At 34.6% G+C, this 25,765-nt stretch overlaps 1 protein-coding gene across 1 annotated transcript in view; it reads left to right on the forward strand.

Moving 5' to 3' along the window:
• The first annotated feature begins 21,395 nt into the window (after positions 1-21,395).
• Positions 21,396-25,765, forward strand: part of LOC145694897 (interference hedgehog-like) — a 193,183-nt gene continuing 188,813 nt past the window's right edge. The window contains exon 1 of the mRNA XM_081771633.1: positions 21,396-21,600. The gene's annotated coding sequence lies outside the window, so the exon portion shown is untranslated. The remainder of the gene's footprint in view (positions 21,601-25,765) is intronic.

A 25,765-nucleotide genomic window follows, 5' to 3' on the forward strand; every position in this document is an offset into this window, starting at 1 on the left:
TAAAAGATTGGAACGGTGAAGAAATTAAAGGAATATTTTATGCACAAGAATTACAAAAAGTAATTATAAATTCAAAGAAAACATATCTCATTGAAAAAGTATTAAAACGTAAAAAAGGGTGGATGTATGTAAAATGGTTAGGATATCCATCAAGTATGAATTCGTGGATTAGATCAGGTTCTATTCAGTCTGCAAAATGAATTCAAACTTTACACACGACTTTTACGTTACTCTTCCTTCAAATGCAAGTAGCAATCTTTTTGAGAATAATACTACATCATCATTTCGAGTTAAATTGGCACAACCTATTGATTTAAGTGATGGGGAATGGGGTGTTGCATTAACACAAATTAATATTCCGTGGAGTTTTTACAATGTTGGTGAAAATGAAGAAATTATAATTACTAGTGTTATCGATGATAAAGTTGAACGCTACCATGTTCCAATAACACCGGGATATTATTCATCAATTGAATCAATTCTGCAATTAATTCCTGAAAATGTTCGTATGTTACACTATTTACAAAATAAAAATCAAGTTGTTATTAAACATTCTTTAAAATTAGAAGATAAATGTATGATTGGTGTTACACCCGGTTTACAACAGATTTTTGGATTTATTAATGAAAATACGCTTGATGTTAAAAATGTTATATACACAAAAGTTAAAAATGTTGATTTAATATTAGCACGTGGAAAATTTCCATGTGATTTAGATTATAATATTCCCAATACAATTAATGTTTGCATTGATATTGTAAAACAACAACAAAATATAGGTCCATTAGTTCGAAAACTTAGTGTATATAATGTACAACACGGTCATGTAAAATCTTTTGTATTTCACACACCACATTATGTTAAAGTTGAAAAGAAATATTTTGATACAATAGAAGTAAACTTAAAAGATGAACACGGGTTAAAATTACCATTTCGTTTTGGAACTTCAAACCTAACACTTCACTTTAAACGAAAATGATTTCTGAAAGTATTGATGATAGTTTTTACATTACATTAGTTTCAAATGCTAGTGCTGATGTATATCCTACAAATAGTCCAACACATTTTATTAATCAATTAAAAAATAATATTCGTTTATCAGAATCCGATTGGTATGTAGGATTAAGTGAAGTACATATTCCATTAACATGTTATAATGTTACCGCGGGTGAAAACGTTATATGGTACAAATTTAAAAATGCAGAACCTATGAAAAGTAAAATTCTTGTTGGATATTATCCATCCATTCATCATTTACTAGAAGAATTAAACGCAATATCGAGTTTTATAAGATTTAGTTTTTCAAATGTTGTACATGTTGAATGTGATGAACATGTAGAATCAGTTACATTGTCGCCTACATTAGCTTTACAATTAGGTTTTTCTGAAAAATCAGATCTTGTAAAAGAATCTCATGGATTCAAACAACCATACATAGATATCGGATATCCACATCAAATTTTTATTTACACTGATATTATACAATATCAATTTTTAGGTGATACAAAAGCACCATTATTACGTATAGCAACAATCTCTGATATTAAATATGGAAAGGTTCAAACAATTACATTTGAAGATATTCATTATATGCCACTTGCAAAATTTTGTTTTAATACAATTGAAATACTATTAAAAGATCATGCAGGGCGAAATTTGCCATTTCGTTCTGGGACACTGACCGTAACACTACATTTTAAACGCTCTCCGGCATCTTCTAAATAATAATAATAATAAAAAAATGAGGGCAAGACGTGTTACTTATCATCGTGGGCGCGGAATACCATATTTTTCAGGACCTGTATATCAAAGGGGACATGGTATAGGTAGTTTCTTTAAAGGATTATTTCGTTTTGCTTTACCATTTCTTAAACAAGGTGCAAAAACTGTAGGACGTCAAGCATTACAAACCGGTATGCAAGTTGCGGGTGATGTATTAGAAAATCGCCCATTTAAAGAATCGGTTCGTGCACGTGTAAAAGAAGCTGGTAATAGTTTAAAGACAAAAGCAATTAATAAAGTTGGGCAGTTGCTAACTGGTAACGGCAAGAGACGGTCACGCAAGAGGAAAGCTCCTGCAATTGTAAAGTTTGGACCACCAACAAAACGTAAACATATACAGGACATCTTTTCATAATGGCGTTCCTAAATTCAAATAGTTTTGAATGTTGTACCAATGAATTTGATTTCTTTTCTATACCAATGACACAAACAGCTATTGAAGCAACTACAAATGCTGAATATCGTCCTATTTCCACATTAACCTCAGAAGGACCTATTGAATTTGTTATTCCGGGAGAAACAGGTGAATTTATTCATCCTGCATATCTATATCTTTATGTACGTTGTAAAATTACTAAAGCTGATGGTACAACTTTAGCTGACGATGATGTTGTCGCACCCGTAAATAATTTCTTACATTCTTTATTTAGTCAAATTGATATTTCGTTAAATGATAAATTAATTAGTTCTTCATCAGGATCTTATCCTTATCGTGCATACATTGAAACATTATTAAATTATTCTCATGATGCTTCTCAAACACATTTAGCATGTGCCATGTGGCATAAAGATACTGCAAAAAATTTTAATAAATTAGATAATACAAATGCTGGTTTTCAAAAACGTGCTAATATGGTAAAAAATAGTAAATCTTTTGAAATGTATGGACGTCTTCATACGGATATTGTAAGTTTAGATCGTATGCTTCCTAACAAAGTAAGTTTGCGTGTAAAACTACATCGTAGTAAAGATAATTTTTGCTTAATGTCTGCTGAAAATACAAGTTATAAAGTTGCACTTGAGGAAATTATTCTTCATGTACGTCGTATTGATGTAGCTGCAGATTTAGCTATGCAATTAAATACACGAATGGGTTCGGAAACAGCCAAGTTACCTCTGACGAGAGTGGAAACAAGATCTTATACTATACCTGCACAAGTAAAGTCTTACAGCCTTGATAATCTTTTCCTGGGTAATGTTCCTAAAGGCCTGGTTATTGGTTTCATCTCCAACACAGCCTTCAATGGGAAATCACATCTTAATCCCTTTGAATTTCGAAACTTTAACGTTAACAAACTGCAATTACAAGTCGGTTCAAAATCATTTCCTCGCAACCCCCTCACACCTGATTTTAATAATAATTTATACCTTCTAAGTTACTATACTTTGATTTCAGGTACTGGTATATATTATCAAAATTATTCACATACTGTTACTCTTGATGAGTATCCAAACGGATATGCTCTGTATGCATTTATTCTATCTCCAACAGGAACTTTAGATGATAACACGTGGGATGTAGTACGCGATTCCCCTGTAAATTTAAAAGTATCATTTTCAGAAACTTTAACTGAACCTGTTACATGCATTGTGTACGCACAATTCGATTCTTTAGCACAAATAGACAAAGACAGAAATATTTATACTGATAACACCTTCTAATTTATTTAGTTGAGTACAATGCGGGTTGTTGTTCACTTCTCGGCGTATCATGATAACGAAGATGAGTTTATTATAAAAGAGCTAGCGATTGTAAATCCTGACGTTCCCTTTTTTCAAAATTGGATTTTTAAACCACCATTTCCTTTAAATAACTTATCTGAGCCAATCATAAGCACAAACAAATATCTAGGTGAGAATGTGTATGGCATTACCTGGCACGAAGGGGATGTAGAATATTCACATCTTAAGGAAATTCTTCAAACATATTGTTCAAATACTACAACCATATACACATACGGAATAAATAGAAAGTGTTTTCTTCAAGAAATTCTTCAAAGAGAAGTTACAAATTTGGAAGAAATAAACTGTCCAAAGTATACTGCATTAAGTTTTCACGTTCATCGGTGTGCACATAATAAGCATCGTTTCGGACAATATAGATGTACTGTTCATGAAGCATTACTGTATAGTGAATATGTGAAAGTGTATGATTATGTGTTACATGTGAATAACAGTGATAATTACATACCTACTACAATTAAAAATAATCTTTATCATGTATAGTGATGAATTATTAAAAGTGTTACTAACTGATAAAGTGACTGGTGCAAGTGTTACTGGAATTTACCCTATTGACAAACTTCCTGTAACGGTAAAACCTCCTGCAGCACTTGTGATTAATCTTGATACATCTGATTCTGCTGGTTCCCACTGGGTTGCAGTGTACATCAATAAGAAAAAACATGGGTACTACTTTGATAGTCTCGCTATGGACATTCCCAAGGAAATAAAAAACTTTTTGTCGAAAAATACTAAAATGTACTTTACAAATATTCAACAATATCAACATGATAATTCTGTGTTATGTGGTTATTTTGTCTTATATTTTCTGCATCATATTATTCGCACCCAATCATTTGAAAAGTGTTTAAAATTGTTTAACAAGAAAATTTTGAAAAAGAATGATACTATTGTTTATAAACATGTAAACAAATTTTTAAAAAGAAAACACAAATAATTTTTTTTATTTATTTTTTTTAATTTACATTTTTATTTGGTCTAGGAATTAATTCGTGCGGGTGGACAAGAGATGGCGCAACGAACGGAGCGTCCCACAGTTCCGTGTATCCACACATGTGTTGCAAACCCCTGTCATCGCGTATCGTTCGTAGTATAGGGCAGTGGATTAAAGCGTCAACAACACCAGTTTGTAGTTAAGTGAACATGGCGCAATTTGTGCCTGATAAAGTGTTTTTGCGGGGTGTCCTGGTGCATTACTTTAACATGCAGAAAAGTGCGACTGAAAGTCATCGTATTTTGGTGGAAGTGTATGGTGACCATGCTCTAGCTGAGCGAACGTGTCAGAAGTGGTTTGCACGGTTTAGAAGTGGTGATTTCGGCTTGGCAGACCAAGAGCGAGCTGGACAGCCAAAAAAAATTCAAGACGAAGAATTGACAGCATTGCTCGAGCAGGATTCGTGTCAAACGCAGGAACAACTTGCAGCAGCATTAGGCGTTGATCAAACAACAGTCTCCTAACGCTTGAAAGCCATGGGAATGATTCAAAAGATGTCACATTGGGTTCCACATGAATTGAAAGACAGAGACGTTGAAAGACGAAAAACCATTTGCGAATTGCTGCTTCAACGACAGAGCAGAAAGGGGTTTCTGCATCGAATTATTACGGGTGATGAGAAGTGGATCCATTACGAGAACCCTAAACGAAAAAAGGCGTGGGTGAAACCAGGTGAACCAGGTCCATCACAACCAAAACGAGATATTCACTGTGCAAAGGTTATGCTGTGCATATGGTGGGATATGAAAGGTGTGGTGTACTATGAGCTGCTGCAACCGGGTGAAACTATGAATGGAGAACGTTATCGACGACAATTAATGCGTTTGAAGCAAGCTCTGGCCAGAACACGACCAGAATGGGAGAACAGACATGATAAACTTATTGTTCAACATGATAACGCTCGCCCACATGTCGCAAAACCGGTCAAAACCTATTTAGAAAATGTCGGATGGGAAGTTTTACCCCACCCGCCGTATTCACCAGACGTTGCTCCTTCGGACTACTACTTGTTCGATTGCATGAACAACGATTTGATTGGACAGCGGTTTACTTCTTCAGAAGATATCGAAACATGGGTCTCTGACTGGATCTCTTCCAAGGATGAGGACTTCTTTCACCACGGAATCCGTACATTGCCTGACAGATGGGCGAAAGTGGTGGCTAGCGATGGACAATATTTTTCTTAAGGTATTTATGTATTTTGTGTTTGTACTACAGCTTCAATGTGTGCGTACCAACCGCACGAATTAATTCCTAGACCAAATAATTTACAATAAATTTTTTTTAAACTTACACCCATGCATTTTATTTACAATTCCTCATTACAATCTTGATAATGCATTAGTTAATGCTGTTGATCTTTCATATTTCCACCAATAATTCAACTGTTGTGCATTACGATATGCACATCCTGATTTCTTTACAATACTTGTGTGAAAAGAACAATATTCATTAAATGTATTTCCACATAATTCATTTAATGAAGGACAATGTTTTGTTTCTAAATCAATGACATTATCTAATGCAAATATTCTTTTAATCCAAAGAGATTTCTCTAAACCTTTACAATAAAAGGTTGAATTCTTTGCGCATAATTGATATACAAGGTTTCGTATGCATGATACAGTATATCCAGTTTTGCTATTCCATTTCAATCCATGCAAATTTAATGTTAACCAGTCAATTTGTTTTTGACATCCTAGTGATAATAAATTATATTCAACTGGTGATTTTACCAAGCAATGGAAATTTACTGTATCATCGCATGCAGTTAAACAAAACTCACGAATAATAAATTCGTTATCAGACATTTTAAAACCTTGAATATCGATAATATACTGATTTACACATGGTGAAATTTCATTTGTATGAAAAATAAAAAACGGAATTATCTGTCCAACAAATTCTGTATTTTGTAAAAGATCACAAGTTTTTTGCATAAAGCATCGAAATGAGATTTCACTATGTTCTTGTTCAAACACATCAAAGAGTTCACTAAGAGTTTTGTCAAGAGATAAATACTTCACTGCAAATGATCCAGTATTATGAAAATGTCTACATTCATGAGGAAGATGTAACTTGCATTCCACGCATTCCATTGGATTATTGTTGTGTAAGTATACTTTTATAGTTTTTATTACACAGTTCACATTAATGTTTTCACCATTACATAACACACATGAAACACTAGCACTATTCGAATACATTTTTTTTTCAATCTGAAATATTCGCTTTCCGTTTGTCTTTTCTTATGAAGATCTCTAGTAATTCCGGTAAATAGTCTGTATCACTTAATAATTCCACATAGGCGTCATAAAATTTTTCTCTTGTTAATAGTCCGATAATATGTGTGTTTGCGTACAAATAAAACACATCATCTTCAACACTAGGACTTGCTATAATACTCCAAGCACGGATTTCCAATAATTCTGGACGCGTCGTCATACAATCATGATCAAAATCATGATTAGATCCTGTCGTACACCCATCACATATTAGTGTTTCATTAAAATTCCATTTTTCAATAGCCTTCTTTATACATTCGCGATCCACTTTTTCACTATTACAAGAACAATCTAAAGCCCAAAATCGTGATGTTCTTGATAATACAATTGGAGATGATGGCGGTGTTGGTGAAACTGTTAGCGCTGGTGAATCTATTGCATCGAAATCAAATTCTTCATCTGACGATAATTCGTATATTTCTGTTTCAGCATCAGATATTGCTTCAATATTGCTATTGCAAAGATCCTTCTTCTCATACGACTGCATGATGTATCTTTATATATTTTGTCTCTTATAACCTGTATTTAAAGTATTTTCATAACCGCAAGGTAATCACGTGTTCGGCATTCCCAACATTAAAGTTATTTTTATTAGTTTGTCCCCAATTTGTGATGCTTATCTCACACGTCCGCAATCTTCCTTTTGTTCACCTACCGCGGCGCCAAAGTTATTTCTATCAGTCTGGCGGTATTCTGTAATGTTTACCAAACGTGTCAACGGTCTTCCTTTGTATTTAAATTCAAGTTTTAGCAAGCACACATCATCACTCCTACCCAACCGGTTTTCCAAAAGCGCGCGAAAAGTTCAGTTCATGTCTTAAGTTCATCAGCAACAGACGTACGGAAACCACGCTCTGTATATGTACCATCATAGTGTATCATACCGTACACGAGGTTTTACCACGCTCACCGAGTATGCTCACACAGTGTTCGAGTAATCATTACGAAAGAATAAAAAATACGATCCAACAAATTAAAAAGTCACGCATGAATAAATATTTCCCTCCCATCATACAGTATTCAGCTCCAATGATAAGGGTCCCGGGTTCGATCCCAGTGCGTATCACACATTATAAGTGTTCTGAGCTTCTTATTTTTAACAAATAAAACAATTTCCTACCACTTTATGAGATTTCATAGAAATCGAACCGTTAAATATATTAGGAGAATATCTTTTTATTCTCTCTCACATATTGTTCGTGTAATCTTTTATTCTCTCTCCACATATTGCTCGTGTAATCTTTTATTCTCTCTCACATATTGTTCGTGTAATCTTTTATTCTCTCTCCACATATTGCTCGTGTAATCTTTTATTCTCTCTCACATATTGTTCGAAACAAGTTTCTCTTTTGAATTTGCTAAGCAAATGAACCAATAAAAAATATGGATTTAATTCAAATTTCCATTATTATTATTTTTAAAAATAACCAGTATAAAGTCTCTACACACACGTATACAAACTCGAAAAAGAACACATGACCTTTCCATGTCAGCACAACTAAAAACAGAAATATAACAACTTTCTAATACACGTAACAAGGTCATCAAACCCTAATGACCTAACCCAACCCGCTGCCAACACAGACCATTACTTTCTATATTAATTATAGTACCTAACGGTACCTGTAGAATACTTTGTCAGCTTCTACTTGAGAACGGTTGACTCATGTACAGTGGCGTATTTAGGGGGTGGTTATCGGGCTCAAACCCCTCCCGAAAAAAAATGTGATAATTTTTTGCATTGCACGTACAACGCAAATGTTTCTTACTCGTTCCTCAAGCCTCTCCCGAAACAAAATCCACTGCTGATGCAACTAGAATTCATCTCTCTCTCTCTCTCTCTCTCTCTCTCTATATATATATATATATATATATATATATATATATATATATATATATATATATATATATATATATATAGATAGATAGATAGATAGATAGATAGATCTGGTCGCGTTGCCACCGAGGTCCGCCCTGCGCGGGTTCCCGGGGGCCTAACTTTAATTTTAAATGGAAGCAAGGGGTGAGTGGTACCTCTTTCGATAGATCTTGAAAAACTAAAAAGCGTTGTGGCAAAAGATCTTTTATATCGGGCACTGTATTCAAAATGGCCGCCAAGACCTGTTGCCTCTATCGGATACAGTAAAACGTGCAGTACACTAATATGAAAACGGTTGAACATAAATGAATCGAACAAAAATTCAAACAGAAAATGTCATGTGGCACATCGATTGATATTGTCGCGGAGACTCCCAGGGCCACACTTTATGGGGCCCAGGGCGCAACTTCAAAATTGTAAATGGAAACATGGGGTGAGTGATACCTCGTTCGACATATCTTTAAAAACTAAAGAGTGCTGTTGCAAAAGATTGTTCATATGGGTCACCGTTTTCAAAATGATCACCAAGATATGGTATCTGCATCAGGTAAAACGTCCAGTATCACTAATATGAAAACACCGGAATAAATATTCGAATGGGAAATCACAGAGGGTATTTATCATTCTATAGCTCGGGAATGTTGAAACAGTAGAAAAGATGATTAGAGTGAAAGTGCCATAATGGAAAGGAAGAAATTTAACTTCTAGAAAATTATCGCTCCAACCTCACTCCGTAAGTGAGTGAAGCGGGAAGGATCGGTGTAATTGCAAATGAGAGCCTTAGTTTTTTGCAAATTGTATCTACGAAACAAAGTTATTTGAAATATGTTTTTAAAAGAGATAAATGTCTTTGTAATGGGATAAAGTATATAAAATTCTTGTTAAATGGTACCTTCCATTTTGATTGCGCGCAATGGTTTGATGCGGAAATGAATCAACTGGAATGCAAAACAAATTTGTCGAACAATGCAATTTTAGAACAATGTTTACGAACGTTGGTTTTCTTCAACAGTCCTCTGCATGATATTATGATATTGGTTCGATTCTTTTCCTTCTGTCTTCTGTTCCTTCCATGTGATGAGTTTCACTGAAATGTCCACAGCTACATTCCGAATAACTTTCAGCGGTAATTTCAGTTGTGATCCTTGGTAACGAAACGGTACATACTGATGCAGATATGTCCCAAAAATCTTGCACGCAATGCGTTAAATTATCAGGGCGAAGAGGCGGGTAAAATGTTGTTAAACTTAAATTTCACCTTATTTTTATTCACCTTATTTCACTTTATTTTTATTCATTATAGTACCAGTCATTTGTACACACAAGTGTTTCAGACAAACCACATCTATTGCAAATAAAAGTGAGGTTCTCGTTTGAGATTTTACCATTCATTCCCGCTTCACCTACTTACGGACAGAGACCGGAAAGATAATTTTCTATCATTTCCTCTTTTGCATCATGTCAATTATATTTTAATAATCTTTTTCTCCGTTACATTATACTCGAGCCGTGGAATGATAAATACCCTCTGTGCTTTCTTATACGAGTTTTATTCTGTTCATTTATCTCCAACTATTTTCATATTAGGAGTCTAATGGTACTGGACGTTTTATCTGATACAGGCACCATGTCTTGGCGGCCATTTTGTAAACGGTGACCAATATGAAAAATCTTTTGCCACAATACTGTTTAGTGTTTCAAGATTTATTCAACGACGTATCACTTGACCCATATTTCGGTTTAAAATTTCTAAGTTTGGCTCCTCGAAAGGCAGCCCTGGGAGTACCGCGAGAACATTATTCGACGCGCCCCATCCTTTCCTGTTTCACTTTCTGACTGTTCGTTTATCTCCAACTGTTTTCGTATTAGTAGTACTGGACGTTTTATCAGATACAGGCATCATGTCTTGGCGGCCATCTTGAATACGGTGACCGATATGAAAAATCTTTTGCCACAACGCTTTTTGCTTTTTAAAGATCTATGGAACGAGGTATTACTCGCCCCATGTTTCCATTTAAAATTTTAAAGTTTGGCCCTGGTATCCCATGAAAGGCGGCCCCGGGAGGCACCGCGACAACACCATTCAGTGTCCCCCATGGCATTTCCTATTTGAGTTTTTGTTTGGTTCATTTATGATCAACCGTTTTCGAGATATCTCTGTGGAAAGATTAAAATGGGCCATCCTGGATATATATATAGCCATCCTGGATATACTCTGCAATATCACTAGATAAACAAGCAATATTACTAAAGCAAAATAAAGTTGTATTTTCTCAAATTGTGCTACGTAAAGTATTACATATTTCTAATTTAGTTATTTAACTAAACCACAATAGCCCACACATTATTTAGTGTAGCTTGGAAATCTCTAATAACTCAAATGACATGGACAGTGCAATGCGCATCAACTGTACCTTAGCGTCAAATACTATGATCATGGTATAATATATTTCGAATGAATGAAGGAACAAAGCTACAAGAAACGGAAAATTTAAATGTTTCTAAAGACTTTACTTCGAAAACGCGCTGACATATCACGTCTCATCATGCAGATGCTTCCAAAAGACTTATATGCTTATAACGCCATTTACAACAATTGTTATTTCAAATCGTTTCAGAGATACCAAACACGTTGGTAGTGATTGTTATACGGCTTATGACGTATTTGTATTAAATTTTTATAATGATTATTGCTTTTCTTTGCTTCTATAACATTACAACAATAGTTTCTGGTGGTTTTAATTACGAGTCGCAGTTACATTATTTTAAGCAGTGTTGCTCACTTAAATAAATTTCTAAATATTATTCTAAATATGTGCAAATAGATAAACTGAAAAATATTTTAAAATTACTCGTAATTTGTTTCATGGTGCAAGAATGCTTTCAAGAGACGACGTTTTTCATAGTCTTTGGGCTACTTATAACGTTAATGTTTAAGTCTTCGTTCCAGCAATACATGTAAATGCAAATTGTAACTGAAATTAAATGTAACTGATATATTTTCAGTAACACTAGTTGTTCCCGCTAAGCCTTATGCCTGGTGTACACTTTAGATTAAGAGTGTACTTAATTAAAAGTTTTAATTACATTCTAATTACATTTCACTTGCTTTAGTTTGACCACCGACCACCTCAAACTCGATCTATACCATATAGCTATATGCAATTATTCAAGGACTTACAGTTAGTAATACACAGTGTTCACTTTTGTTTTGTTTTGTTTTAGTTTAACGTCCCACAGTTATGCTAGGGCTGCTAAAGGAGACGTGGAGCTAATGATTATAGTTGAATCGGAACCACTTCGGTCGTTCAACTTTACCCCTACCGGAAATCGAACTCCAGACCACGGGAACCGAAATCAAAAGTGCTAGTCGCCAGACCAAATGGCGGTCCTCATATTGTGTTGATTTAAATCATTCCGTCAGTGTTTCCAGATCTGAAGATTAAAAAGTAGCGTGTCTGTACTCCGAAAGTAGCGAATTCGAACTATTTGCAGCTCAAATATATAGAAACGAATACTGATGGTGCTAATGAAATAATTTAATATGAGCTGGAAAGTGTGCTGGACGTATTGCAAGAATAAATTATGATTGACGGACGAAAACAATTCTAGACTGGATACCACGAGACAAAACCAGCCTAGGAAACCTCCCCAAACAAGAAGGTGTGACGAAATCAAGAGCCACTGAGGAGTAACCTGGAAAAGAATTGCCCAAGTTAGATAGTTGTGGAGAAGAATTGGAAAGACCTTCATCTAGCAATGGATTGATAATTGTTGATTATGATGATGGTGATGATTTTATTATATCTGGACCTCGGAGGTAAACTAAACCAAGTCATAATTTCGTAATTTTACAGATGCAAAAAACCGGTTCCTCAACTAAGACTAAATATATTACTTTTACTAGGTAAGGTAGGGTAAAAATGGATCCAAAATTTAATGAAAATCATAGAGCGAAAAAAATATTTTTGACTATTCAATTCATCATGTTACAGCAAATCTAGGAAAATTAATACAAAAGAAAACTAGAAAGTTAAGAATGATTTGTTTTGGAGATAGCTCGAATTACCTATATACTTATATAATATGTATGTCCATGTTTCGCAAGTAATTTTTAATCAATATAAAATTTCTAGGTAATGAAGCAAGATTAGTTTTCTCGAATAAAGATTGCATGCACCGTCGAGAGCTCAGGAATAAGATTAATCTATGTTATGGCACTGGATATGTGCTTACGTAATGCATTACGACCTTATGAACTTGTATAAGACACAGAATGCACTTAAAATGAGACGCGAACTATATGAAACAGCGGACTTTGAATCTAACTTGTTTTGTGATCCAACTCGAGACCTCAGATAGCAAAGATGAGTGTAGTAGCTCCCACCACAAGGTTCAGGACGTTCGTGTTATAAAGTGTCAATTAAACACGGAGATGTGAAACGGTAATATAACATTTCATCAATTTCAAACAAAATACGTATATTGTAATAATAATTTAACCTATTTGTTAAGATAGTGAACGTTATTTTTGGTTTTTAAAATGACAGTCAAACCAGAATGTATTGAATAATAAATGAGAAATTGTAAAGTTTCAATTTCGGTACGATTAAATACATTCGTGCTGCTATGTGTTGCGTTATCCGTTAGGAGGTATTGAACAATTCTGATTCAAAGGAAGGAAATAAACTACTGTAGAGTACTGGAGTTAATTTAATAGAGTTTAAATGTATCCGCAGTTCTGAGGCTATATGAGACAAAGTCTATTACTGAGAGTCAAATATGAGTTCTATTAGGGTTTTAGCGTGATATATCCACTGATCATTGAACCTGGAATACGCGCATGGAAAGCATTACCACTAGCAAATTAGCTACGAAGAGGTACACGATACCATAATTCTAAGTCAAAATGAAAGGAAAAAATAAGCGGAAATGACAGACTGTACGAGAATGATAGTTTCACTATTTTAATTTTACACTATTTATTTCGAGACTTTCGAGACGAGACCGAGATTTGGTACTCGAGACCGAGACCGAGATCGAGACAAGCATTTGTTGACCGAGACGAGACCGAGACCGAGATGGTGATTTTTTACTCGAGACGAGACCGAGACGGAGACCATTATTTATCAACCGAGACGAGACCGAGACTTGCAAAGTCTCGTCTCGTCTCGTCTCGATACCATCCCTAGCAAGGAAAGAATACATGTATAGTGTAAGATCAAATCTTTAAGAAACATTAATAATTTCTCTACTAAAGCAAGTATAGTTTTATTAAGTGCGCAAATGTCTGGCAAGTTACTAAGATTGCATACGGTCCAGATTCGATGGACTTTGCATGGGTAAGCCCTGGTACAGACGAAACACAATCATTAAAAAGAATGTTTTGAGTGTATGGATCCCGTGGACTCCTCCGTGGGTGCCCCCTGGCTATGACCATATTTCCCGACGGTTAATACTAACAATGCAACTACAACAGTACGCTAAGAAGCTCATATGTAATTCAGGAATATTACAAGAGTTGACTTCTATATCTGTAAAACGTTGAATATACAGGGTAGCCCAAAAATAGGTATACAGTACCGTACTGATAAGCTCATTGGATTTTATATCATTTCTTATTGTTATCCATCAGGTAGACTTAGTTTCTTTATTATTTGCTCTTAATGTGTTTTTACTTATGTCTTAAGCTCGGAAGAGCAGAAACAAATAAACCCATAAACTAGAATGTTATAGTTGATCAATGCAGGGGTGTAGGCTATACTTACTTTTGAGCCACCCTGTACTGCTTATAAAATTTGATTTAATGATTTAAAATAAAAGTCCTTTTATACCATTTAATTCGCCTTCTTTCTCTCTCTCTCTCTCTGTTAAAATATTGCGATCAACATTATTATCAAGCAATTCTGCTGTTAAATCTTTGTTTCATTAAATCTTTGTTGTTTCAAATTTTACAATCACTTCTGCTTGTATATCAGGGCCACTTATCATAGGTCCTTCCGAAAATTTTAAATTGTAAAGTGTGTAATTTAATATTTCATTGAAAATATAATGGGAAAGAAACATCTTTTATAGGAAAACGAATCCCTCAAGTCCGTCTACAAGTCTTTTTCTCTCGTATTGTTGAATTGCTTCTCTTATATATTTAAGTTGTACAGGAAGTTAGTCAAGTATATTTCTCCGATTCGGCAGTTTTACATATCATTATTTGTATCTTTTTTTAGTTGCAAATGTTTTAGTGTATAAAAAAATGATTGTATTTCTTTGTTCGTAAAGGTTTGTGTAATTAAGCTGCAACGCTAGTAAACCAGTACGTTTTATTGTAAAACTTAAAAGAATTTTACACTTTACTTTAAATACGGAAATGAATAAATCAGGAATATATAGGCAAAATCTGCTAAATCCACTTTTCAATTTTGTCAGGAAACAAAGAAAAAGTGACGCCCTTATGTTTCATAATTGGATGGTGTTATGCCCCAATTGACATAGCATTATTGTTCAATTTTCGAGATTTTTACATCAGTGTGTGGGAGACCGTAAATAATGTAAGAAAAATTGTTTGAAACCTTACTATTTGCTTAAACGTTCAGGAAAAGCTATTCGATCAAGCACCAAGAACTGGATCGTAATGATAACATGTTTGTGTTTCCTTCAATATCTCAGAACCATGTTTTGACACTTGGTCAATTGATGCATAACACCGTCCAGTTGAACAATTTTTTGTTTGGTGGTCACTACTTAATGCAGATGAGTGAGCTTTACCACTTAAAGAAAAAAAAAAGAAAGAAAAAAGTTGTTCAACAATTCAGAAAGGGTGTAACTCTTTCTTCGTTTAGCGTGGGAGACCCGGGTTCGATTCCCGGCGGGAGCTCATGTGGTTCGGATTCCATGTTTATCAGTAAGTCCACGTCCCATATAGCCTCGCTGCTGAACGGGACGTTAAACTCAAAATAAACTCAACTTTTTCTTCGTTCCCTGATAAAATTGAAAAATGGATGATTTAGCAGGTTTTGCATCTATACCCCTGAAATATTAGTCCATGACTGATTTTTAAATTATGTCATTGCTTGTATATTTATTTGTGTTTCTATTAGATGGAAGAGTAAACTGAGAACGTGATAGTTAACGTTTACAAATAGTATATTTTCGCTCAGAATTGCATGAGTAAAACAGTAATAGAAAATTGTGAGTTTTCATAATTAGAGTAGATTTTAGGTAGTTATTTAGTAGCAACAGAATATAGGAAATATACAATTTTAAGCAAATTTCTAATGTAATAGATTTTCAGTGAACTGTTACATGACAATATCATGTTAGGAGAACTAAAGAACTTGAAGAGATGATAATGAGTGCGGAGTAAGGAGGACTCAGAAGGATATATACAGTGGCAGATCCAGGATATGATCAAGGGAGAGGCTAAACCATAGTTTGCAGCTTTATCCAGTGTAAAGCAGGATTGAAGCCCATTTTATTCAGTGTATACCTGAGCGTCAAGAGGGGCTATAGCCCCCTCTTGGATCCGCGCCTATATATATGGCGCTATGTCAATTGGGGCATAACACCGTCCAATTATGAAACAAAAGGGTGTCACTTTTTCTTCATTTCCTGACAAAATTGGAAAATGGATTTAGCAGATTTTGTCTCTCTCTCTCTCTCTCTCTCTCTCTATATATATATATATATATATATATATATATATATATATATATATATATATATATATATATATATATATATATATATATATATAGATGCAAGGGCTCGGAAAAAAACCGGCTTTTTTGGAAAAAAACTCGGTTTTTTCTGCTTTGCTTTTTTGCTTGGGAAATTTTGGGCTTTTTTCAAAATTCTGCTTTAAATCGATAAAGCAGACTTTGTTTCGCTTCTCTATAACACAGAAAGTCATTTAATTAGTGGTTGATGCCGATAATAATATAAAACCTCGAAAGTAAACCATGAATTTCGAAAAGATATTTTAAACAATTTTACTTCAACATTTTTACATTATGAATTCCAAAGGATTAACCAATGTATATAATAAACACATTTTAACCTCCTATATACAAAAGTAAGCAGAGTTGGCAAGAACCATGGTTGTTTCTGAAAATGCCAAAAACCCGTTTTGGGGGGGCAGTTTAAACCAGGCTTTTTTGGGGTTTAAACCAGATTTTTTGATTTATATATTTTGCTTTATGTATTTGTATTACATATTCACAGAAATAAGTTTGTTTCGCCTTGGTGTTGTTATTCAACAACGGGGTTATGCTGGAAGAGGTCCCATAAGCTTAAAGAAGTCCGGTCAGTAAATTTCTTAAATTGAGAAACTCCCGCCCTAGCCATCGGGAAAATCCCGTCATTCTTTTAAATGTAAAACAATAACGGGAAAATCCTGTAAAATTTAATTTGCATGTAAAATTTAAAGGTCAACGTATTATAATCAGTACGCTAAAACTGAGTGACACACAATCATAGTCAACGTCTTGCGAATAAAATCAGAAAAATAAACACACTGCTGAACAAGACTGCACTTATTTAATATAAAAACACATTTACACCTGACGTTTCGATCTTCTATCCAAGATCCTCATCAGACGTGAGTGTACGTCTGATGAGGATCTTGGATAGAAGATCGAAACGTCAGGTGTAAATGTGTTTTTATATTAAATAAGTGCAGTCTTGTTCAGCAGTGTGTTTATTTTTCTAAAACTGAGGTATTAAATTACAAATTTAGTATGTAGGTATCATTGAAAGTCCAATCCAAGCTAATGTTGGAAGCTAAGTAGGCAATCGATAAATTTTACCAATTTTAATCAATATATTTAAGCAACCTTCGCTTCTTTATAAAACAACAGGCATGCAGAAATATATAATTTGGTTTCGTTTTGTATGTTTAGGCTTAACATCCTTACGTAATACCGATGTTATCAAGGAGAAGACTTTCGCTTAAAGTGACATCCGAAAGAGTACTTGGTTTACACATGAAAGAAGGGTTGTGGTTCGACCGAGAATTGAACATGGGACACCTTGATTAAAAGGTGAAAAGGAAATAAGACTAATGCAGATGGTTTGACATGTGAAACGTCACTATGAAGTTCACACGATTCGCATTTTTGTTCTTTTAATTTTTTTAGTTTAAACCAGTTATTTAAAAAAAAAAAAAAAAAAACAGCTGGTGTAAACGAGCCAACCCTAAGAGTAAAAACTTCTTTCAAAAAATACACAAATAACTAGCAAAATTGTATGTAGTATTTTTACTTCAAAATATTCCATACCCTCTTTTTGAAACAAAATAAAATTAAAATAAAACGTAAGAGAAATACTTAGATTTGTATGATACAATTAAAGGCTGCACATGGTTCTGTATATTCTTGAAATTCTACAGTCAAGTTTTTTATAACCACCATCAAGGGCGCCCATCAGGGGGGTTAAGGGGGCGCTTGCTCCCCCTAGAGGAAAATGTACTTCAGAATATTGAAAATCCAATAGGATTTTTACATTAGTTACAGCAAAATTTGAAACTATTTTTGAAACGTCGCTTATACTTCCCCTCCTTGGAAACCACAACAATGGCGCCCTTGACCGCCATCACGGTTTACCCAGTCCTCAAGTTTTCTGAATTTTTAACAAGAGGGATTCAACATATCATTACGGAACAAAAAAAAAAAAAAAAAGACTACGGAATATATTTAAGTTAAGCTAAATACAACTGCACAACAAACGTGACTGAGTGGTTGGCTTTTGCGCTTCTATCGGGAAGTCCGGGATTCAACCCAGCATTCGACCATTCTGACAAAGCCTTCCTTCATTCCATCTGAGAATGTAGAAATAGTGCGTGTACTGGCCGACTAGGAGTGTAGGAGTTGGCCGACTTCCTTTCTTATTGTTTTTAAATCGTTATTATTACTAATTACCAGCAGTGACGGTTTTGCGAAGGTTAGAGGATCGGTCTTTCGGACTGAAGCCTGTTCTCCAAAGTTGTGGAATGTCTAAAACGAACGAAATATCTATTAGTTATGCCTTTACTCATAAACTTTAAGCTCCCGTCAAATAAAAATTACGAATATTTAGAAAAACTAAACATAAGTAGTAAGAAAACCCCTCCCAAAACACTTTTTTAAATTCGCCACTGATTCTCAGTATAAAATGATCTTCAAGGTTGTATCCGGAAGATTATTGCTAAACATATAAACGAAACGAAATATTAGTTATGCCTGTACTCATAAACTTCAAGCACCTCCCAAATAAAATTAGGACTTTTTAGAAAACGAAACATTCAGAGAAACCCCTCCCAAAGTACTTTTCTAAATCCGCTATTGATTATTTGTATAAATTGGTATTCAAGGTTGTATCTGGAAAATTATTGCTAAATCATTGCACAACTACAGTATAACAGAAATGTGGAAATACGGTTTGACGGACATATTGAAAAACGTATGCTTTGACGGATATATAGAAAAACGTAAGTTTAACTTTCGTGCTAGAAGCTGGAGTACTAAGCTCTTAGAAATGAAACACGGATGACAAACTAAAATGATCTAGAGAAGGAAAAAAATGTCGATAACTCAAAAGTTAAAATAAAGTTAAATAACCTGTAAAATTGCCCTTAAATACTACATTCTTCATGTTAGCTTTAATTCGTAAAATATGTGCTCCATCCATCTTGATGGTGAATTACAGAGCTAAATATGGCATTCAGGTCGTGGAAATCTTATCTAACTATAGAATATACTATAAGAAAGCTATTTGGATAGAAAAATCATGAAAATGAAAAAAGCCAAAATTTCCAAAATTCTCGGTTTTTTTCCAAAAAAGCCGGCTTTTTATGTGAAAAAAACCATCGATTCAAAAAAGCCGGCTTTTTTGCATCTCTCTCTCTCTCTCTCTCTCTCTCTCTATATATATATATATATATATATATATATATATATATATATATATTATATATATAGGGTGTTTAGAAAGTAACTATGCACTTAATAACTTGCCGTATTTTATTTTCCATTGCCTTAGGCCTTTCCCTTCAACGTACCCCATAGAAAGTAATCCGTTGGAGTCAAATCGGGCCGGGTTCAAATATGTTAAACTAGGGATGCAAATAAGCACTCGCCCACTCGCCTGAGGCGAGTGGTTCATTGGTGCGGGCGAGTATTTAATATCATACCAAAGGTATGTAAATGATTTCTATTGAGATGAAAAATGAAATGAAATCTTTAAGTTTAACGTCCCACAGTTATGCCGGTTAGTCTAAAGGAGACGGTGATAATGAGAAATGAGTGAAATGGTGGAATGAAGAAAGTGGGAGGAAACGGGAGAACCCCGAGAAAACCCACGAGCACGGTGTTTGTCCACCACAAAGTCCACACGGCGCGAGCTGGGATCGAAGCAGGGACCCCAAGCACCGGAGGTGAACGCTCTACCACTGAGCCACCGCGCCCCCTTCTATTGAGATGTGGGCTAGCAGTTTTTTCTGGGGCGATTAAAATTTTGTTGCTTATTTGCATCCCTGTGTTAAACAATGGAAAATGTTGTATTACTAATTGATAATCATATCAGTCATCACTTAGCACACCACAATATGGCACTGCATAGTTACTTTCTGAACACCCGGTAGGCCCTATATATATATATATATATATATAAGATTCTTCCAATTTTCAGAACTGAGGGGCCATGCCCCCAGGAAAATGTCCTAGTTACGCCAATGGTTAGCACTTATAATCACGGCCGTCGTTAGAGGGGGGATGCTGGGTGACATGTCCCATCCAACAATTTTCTCGGTGAGCCTGGGATTTTATTTCTGGGAGGGGTAATTTTTTCAGAACATATCATTATATTGTATTGTATTTTCTCATATTATAATCCAATTTTCTGAATGTCTTTCTTTTTTCTTTTTTTTTATACCGGGAGAAGGGGGATGTATCTCCCAATTCTCCTCTGTTCGCCTCTGGTTGTATGCTTGTGAAAAGCTTTTTGCACTGAATGTGTTATGATAAATCATTAAATCCCTTCTATCAAATTACCCAAACCAAGCCATAGTGTGGGGGCTACGATGATTCAGTAGTAGAGCGTTCACTTCAGGTGCATGGGGACCTTGGTTCGATCCCAGCTCGCGACATGTGAACTTTGTGGTGGACAAACATCGTGTGCGTGGATTTTCTAGGGGTTCTCCCGTTTCTTCCACTTTCTTCATTCCACCATTTTCATTCATTTCTCATTATCACCATCTCCTTTAGCCTAGCTGGCATAGCCGTGGGACAAAAAAAAAAAAGTGTTTTAAAAAAAACTTCTGCATGTGAAATGTAGCATGGCTTCCCCTGTCCCAATACGTATTAGCTAACGACGGTAGCGTGCAACCAAATATTTAAAAGAGAAATGCAAATAGTCAACTAAATGATGTCTGTAATCTGTATTTTATTCAGATGGAAATTCCTGCGCAGTTGCTGAGGAACGTAAATACTTACGTCTAGGTGACCTAATATCAATATGACAAGTGTTGACAATGTTGAGCACGTGCTGTGGATTATCTCGTTAACAAGTACGGCATCCGATCCGCTGGAGGGAAGTTTCTAACGTATCTCTTACAAAGAATTCCGAATTGTGATCATAGATGGCAGGACATGACTCAGAAGTCTGACGTGCTTCCAAATCCCACCTACAGTTACTTCAACGAATCAGTGAATCGTATAGGTAAGCATCTTCACCAATAAGAGAACGATTCTTTGATGATCGCTCCAAGAAGTTACAGAAGTGTTTCAACTAGTGCATCATGGCTTCGTAGAAGAGTTGTTTTCGGCAAAACAGTTTATAAAGTTTTAAAGATAAACACGGGTTACAAATGTGAAAAGCTTCACTGGAAAGTGTTCTTAGATTATATCAAAGTGCATCAAAAATAAGTTACAAAGCCGGATCGTGGTATGGTAAGTACTATTCTTTTATCAAGCAGTATTTTTCTTTTTTCTTTTTTTATTTATTCGAAAAGAACTTTGCATATTCAACAAGCTTACCTATGTCTTGTTTGTGGCTGGAGTCATAAGCTCAAGGGCATACGTTCTTCATCAAGAGCAGCTGGAACATGTTCTGTTGTTACTGTGTGAAAAGGTATGGACAAAAATAACACGTGAAGCTTGTCAACACACGTGTGATGAGATGTTGTCATATGTGTTGCTGATGCTTGAGCGGAACACGACACACCAGAAGTTACGGAATTAGTGTTTATATGTCTTCCAATTGTACGAAGGCTAAAATTAGATTATCACTCTCATATGTGGAAATACGATAGAGTTGTTTCTTTCCTATTTTCTGAAGTGTAAAACTTTTCTTTTTCTTTTTAATAGAAAATTAAAAAAAAAATATATTGTCAGCCTCTTTTATCGTACGTGGAGGAAAGAGCATGCCAAGTAAATAAAGTAGGGACAGATTTTGTTTTCGTTCGCGTTTAGCGGTATTTTAATTCTGTTCATATGGTGTAACAAAGGATATGGCCAGCGTTTTGGCTTCCAATCGAGCTATCACATGTTGAAATAAGGATTTTTTAAAAATTCTATTTAAATTTTTTTGAAATAGAATTAATTATGGGGCGTGATTGCTTTAAGCTACTTAATTTTAGACATTTACTTGGGTTTATAGAAGTCTGGGTTTTTGCATTCGAGTACTGCACTTCTATCAAAAATTTATATTATTATTATTATTATTATTATTATTATTATTATTATTATTATTATTATTATTATTATTAGTTTTAGGGAAGGTTCTAGATTATGAGACTAAACTAGCTGCATCATATTATAAAATGTAAGTTTTTAACCTAATTAAGGATGTATGGGATGTTTTGTTTTATTTGTTCTTTAGTAGATGTCTATGTTAGCTATATAAGCTGAAAGAGACATAATTCTTTAACTGGTGATAAAATTTGGAACCACTTACATTACGTAGGTAGTGCTAATGATTCTGTTGATGAAAATGCCGGTGTCCGTTGGGTACTGAGTGCAGGCGTCAGTACACATCTTTTTCTATGCAAATGATAAACAAATAAAATAATAAAAATAAATTAAAGAATTAAAATTATGTGAGGAAGAAAACTCACTCATAGAAAAATTTCTACATTAAAACATGTAGGCCCATATTTATTATATTATACATATATTATTATTTTGCAAAATAATAGTAATAATAGAGTAGATCAAAACTTTTTTTTTTCCTTTATCGAAAGTTTCACGTTAACGTTATCCTTTTTTCGGCACAAGGCTATGTAAGATAAAACCAGACCGTGAGAACCGAAGTATTTGCTATTCCTCCTTCCCTAGGAGATTGAACTTATATGCACATGCATAGAAAGGACGTGCTAACCATTCGACTGTTTGCAAGCTCGTGATTGTTCAGTGTTATATACTAGTCGTGCTTATAACGTTACCTGTTGGTGAATTTTAAAATTAGTTTAGAGAAATAGCCCTGGTAATGACGTAAGTCATACTTGTGGCTTTACAATAGAGTTGCCAATTCTGGAAAATAAAATAATAATAATAATAATAATAATAATAATAATAATAATAATAATAATAATAAACCGGCACCGCTTCAAAATTCCCTATGATATAGACTAAGTGCGAAGTATTTCTGTTCGGACTTATTCATGGGAAGGAAATGTACTATCATGGACAAAACTGCATTAGCACCTATATTCTGGATATTCTTAGTACATTTACTAATAAACTCAATAGATACATTGTGCTATAAATGAGAAACTGAAGTCAGCATTGATCATTTTATTGTTTTTATCAGTAACTGCCACTTCTTTAAATTATTGAAACAGATTAACAAAAATAAATGTTAAAATACGTTACTTGAAAATTTAGGATTTAGGATTTCGAAAACGAAATTTATTCTTTAAACTTATAATTCTACTAGAGAAAATAGCTTTAAGAAGTCCTTTTTCACTCTCAATAAATGTATAAAATTCCTTACAAGTAAATTTCAAATTTTCCCTGATACAGACCCTGCCATCTCTTTAAAATTATCTAAACGGATGAACAAAATGTATTAATCCTTGATAGATAGTGAAAGATGACAGTTTTGGATTTACAGAATTGAAAGTTACTTTTTGAATCTATACTTCGAACTAGATGAAATTGCTTCCAACTAGATACAAATTAAAAAGAAAAAAGGTCATAAAGGGGTTGGTAAGAAGTTCGTACTGGTCACCGGCTTTAATGAAAATAACAGCAATATTTCCGGCCGGGTCGGTGAAAAATCGGCCTATTGGCAACCCTAATTTACAGTCGACCGTCTAAGGTTCATATTTATTTTCTGACGAGTGGCAATTCTTGAGGGAAACAACTCAGGTAAGAACTAGTTTTTCACTTCAAGCTAAGGGAAAAACGCTTGATGCTCTAAACTCTTTATGTACAAAAATTAGGACGTTAGATCCTAATGTAGCTTGTAGCGATAATATTTTCATCTATGTGACTTCCTTCAAAAACCGCGACTGCTTCTAAAAATTAAAAAAAAAAAAAAAATGATTTTGGAAGAAAGGAAGGACAATATGATAGGATTTCCAAGACTTGTCTCAGTAGAGCGACATTCATTTGAAACAGAGGAAGCAAGTGCTAACTATCTCTATGGCCTGTGGAACCTGAAAATTCAATGTCTTGTTCACAAAAACTCTCATGAGCACGGCTACATGAGGAAGCATGAGCAAGATTAACATTCAGAATTGGATATCAGAGCTGTGCTAGTCTTAGATGATAGTGGTTTATATAAAGAAGGAAAAAAATTATTAGTCTCCGAAAATTATGTAAAATTACTTTTTGTTCAATGTAAACTTGAGAAATTTGGAAGGGACGTCTGGTCACTAATATTGCCAGGTTATGACTATTTACCACTAAACTATATGCAAAATCGACATTTTAATATCTAGGCTAATTGTTCAGAAGTTTTCTGAGCCAGATTCACTGTATTTTGTTAAACTCGACTGCCTTGGGACGATATGTTAAACTCCACTGCCAGATTTACCATGCCCCTCTTTGCTCCCTCCCCAATGTGTTTTTATTTATTTATTTAAGATACCAAATTTGTTTCTCAAGCAAATTGATGTAAGGACCATATACAAATTTTAGACTGATGTCTGGAACTTAAGGCAGACTTTCGTTCTTACTCTATTATTTTTGTTAGCCTATACCAAATTTTACTATATAATTTTAAAATTACACAGTATACACTCACACACGTATCATACGTAGGTAGAATGAAGTCTGATAGATTTCAATTACGGTAACAGATCTGATATAGGATTATATGGAGACAGTTGTGGATTGATAGAACAAGTCTTGATCGTTTGCTTTGTTTCTTAGTGAAGTTACTGCTTTTCAGTTTCTCTTTCATCTATTTAATATTAATGCAATGTGTTGAGATATGGTGTGAGATGCGGATGAAAGAAGAAAAGTGTCCCGAGAAGAGAAAGTTATTGGATGTAATTGGATTATAAAGGAAAAGATACATATTGTGTGAATACATACAGATTTAAGGAAATAATCAAGTCTTTGAAGCATAATTGTACTGTAGAATAGTTGAAATAAAATTAAATCTTTCAGTTTAATGTCCCACGATTATGCCCTTCAGGATAAGAGAGACGACGTTTAAAGCAAATGGATGGTGATGGAAGAATTGAAGAAATGAGAATGTGGGAGGAAACTGGAATACTCTGAGGAAAGCCACAGACACGATGTTGTCCACTACAAACTTACTTAGCCGGGGATCAAACCAGGAACCCCACGCACCAGAGGTAAGCGCTCTACCACTGAGCCAGCGTGGCCCCTCTAATGTAGAATAAATCAGTCAGTGACAACGCCAAGAGGAACAAATGCGTGCCTCTTCCATTTCGTTTGCAGAATTATGCATATAAACATAACTTAAATAAAGGAACACACTCTGGTAATTAAAACATAATTTCATAGGTATATCTATATCTGTTAAAAGAAAATAAATGTAACCACTCAGTTTTGGTGTACAAGGAAAGTAGCTACCCCCGAAAAATATTCATTTGTCTAATATTCACCTCCACTAGTTAAGCTAGCACCATCTGTAGAA

This window comes from Thermobia domestica, chromosome 9 (assembly GCF_964235325.1).
Source record: "Thermobia domestica chromosome 9, izTheDome1.hap1.1, whole genome shotgun sequence".
NCBI lineage: Eukaryota > Metazoa > Arthropoda > Insecta > Zygentoma > Lepismatidae > Thermobia > Thermobia domestica.